Raw genomic sequence first — 2536 nt, 5'->3', positions numbered from 1 at the left:
TGGTGCAGGCACCGGGGCTCGGAGGAGCCTAGACGAGAGCCGGCGCCCAGTGGGGGGCATGGGCTCCTCGGGGGTCCTTCCTGCCGGAGTTCTGCAAGGAAGGTGGCTGGCCAGGACAAAGGCTGAACTCTGCGCCCGAGCCCAGAGAGGCTCTGGTTTTAGTTGCTTCTCCCATAGGAGGGACCTCAGAGGCCCAGAGAGAGAAAGGGACTGGTCTAAGCTCACACAGCATCTCAGTGGCCGCTTGGGTCAGGATGGGGTTGGCCCGGCCAGGCCCTGGCGGCTCCCACTTCTCCCGGTTCCTCTGGCGGCCTGAGCCGGTCTGCAGAGCGTCCCGAGCCCAGGGCTGAGCCGAGCGAGGACTCCGCTCACCGTAGCTCAGCCCCTTCTCTGGGGAGCCGGTGTCCCCGTGGCCCCCGCCCCCGCCCCCAGGACCCAGCCCCCGCGCCTTGCCGGTTATTAGACAGCTCGGGGGACTGTCTGCGGGCCGCCTCTTTCCTGCTAATTATCACCTTATGAAAAGTGTTTCATTAAGAAACTCTGCTTTTGATTAATTATCGACAGAATGCTGACCAGAAAGAAATGAAATTAATCTCTGACCCTGTCTGGGTAACACTGGAAATTCATCCCATATCCTTTTAATATTGAAACACAGCGCAGAATTTTAATAGAAAATATTGTTTTTCCAAACCTCCAGTCTTTATTAATGCCCCCGGGCAGAGAAAGATATTGCTGGCAATATAGCAGTCTTGGTTCATTTTAAATTTATTAAACATAATGCACTTCATTTTCAAACATTTGACTGTTTCTTTTTAATTTCACTCAGTGTAAGTACAGAATAAAACCTTTTTAAACATTTAAGATATTGAAAACCCATATACGGACGTATAACGGAACACTCCGGCCATCAAATAAATTTAAGTAGAAGCAATTGTAATTTTAAGCTCCCAAGTATTATCCCCTTCAGACATTAAGGCAGTATCAGTAACCATCAAATGAAAGTGTGAGGAGGGAGGCTTTGAGGCCCCCAGAGGCCTCCAGGAAACCGGCCCCACAGAGGGAGTGGGGCCAGGCAGTCCCTCCAGACCTCTCGGGCTGCATGGTGGCACTGTGCCTCCCCATTTCCTTGGTCCAAGCAAAATCATCCTGAGAGGCTGGAGTGCTTGTCTAAGAGGTGGCCCCACTCACCCCCCTGTCCATTCCACCAAGGGCCCACCCTCCCTCTGGAAGAGGATGTGGGGCTTTCCAGAATGGGGAGGCGTTTCTTCCCTTCCTGAGTCTCACACAAGGCAGCCCCCCCACCCTAGCCAACGTGCTTTCGGACCTACCCCAAGAGGTGGCACTGGGAGGAGTTCCCAAGCTTGGGGAATGGGGCTCCCCTGAGATCATAACCCCCTCCTTCCGGGCCAGCTGCTGCCAGAGGAGCTGGGCTGGGGGTCACCTATCCTCAACCCCAACCACCCAGCATAACTCTAGCCCTCATCCCCTTTCCTGAGGAATCCAAGCCCCACGTTTAATGAGTCATGAAGTGTGAGAACTTCCTGAGAGCTCAGCCCCACTGATGCCAATTCCAGATGTGTGAGGTGGGAGGGGCTGGTGAGGACCAAGCCACTCTTGTTTAAGGAAGTGTCCAGGATCCAGGTTCCAGAACCTGGGCCCTGAATTGGAAATAGGCAACTTCTCCACTGAGAAATTACTCTTTTTATTTCTTGTAACGTTCCTGGTGCCCTATTTCACGGCACCAACAAACAGAATATTACTTTTAAAACACTATGAAATACCAGATCCTGTTCTCTGTGCTATTTCGGGGGAATTCAACTTTCGCTGAATGGTGAGATGCCCCAGAATTTTTTTTTTGGGGGGGGGCTGATCTGTGGCTTCGTGAGAAGAAGAGGAAAATTCTCAGGGATTGTCTTGGCCCTCCAGAGAGCCTTGTTGGTGTCTGTGTCACGCACTGGGGTTCCTTCACCCACCTGCACTCAGACTGGCTGAGGGAACAGCAGCAAACATGTTTCAGATGGGATCAGATACAATGTTGCACTTTGTATTAGTCTGCTGCCATGTATTAGCATTCTTTATTACTGGCCAGGCCTAGGCCAGTGTTTATTTACAAGGTAATCTATTATCTATAATCTGTCTACCAGCGGGACTCTGCTGATCCCCCGTGTGTTCTCTCCCCCTCCCCCCAACAGTCTTCTGTTTGATGTCCTGAGATCCTGGAGAAGTTACTCTGACCTGCTAGAAAAAAAAAACTTTCTCTTTTCTCTCCACCCTTTCTTTGTTAGCTAATGTTCCATTGGCTAGACCTCACAGCATACAACTTTGTTTTCCCATGTTCATGGTCTGACCTGGGAAAGACTCTGGAAAAGAGGACTTTTCCTGGAAAATTTCTGGCCCTCAGTTTGAGCTGAGATGGCTGCTTTCTCTTGCTTCTAACAGAACAGTAGACAAGAATATGTAGCTGGGAGCCAAGGAGAGGACTTTCCAGCTGACCCCCACCCCCACCCACCCAGGTTCCCCAGCCAAGCAGCCTGGC

The sequence above is a fragment of the Rhinolophus ferrumequinum genome, chromosome 24, assembly GCF_004115265.2.
Source record: "Rhinolophus ferrumequinum isolate MPI-CBG mRhiFer1 chromosome 24, mRhiFer1_v1.p, whole genome shotgun sequence".
In the NCBI taxonomy this organism is placed as follows: domain Eukaryota; kingdom Metazoa; phylum Chordata; class Mammalia; order Chiroptera; family Rhinolophidae; genus Rhinolophus; species Rhinolophus ferrumequinum.
The sequence above is the reverse complement of the archived record's forward strand: the minus strand, read 5'-3'. Positions refer to the sequence as shown.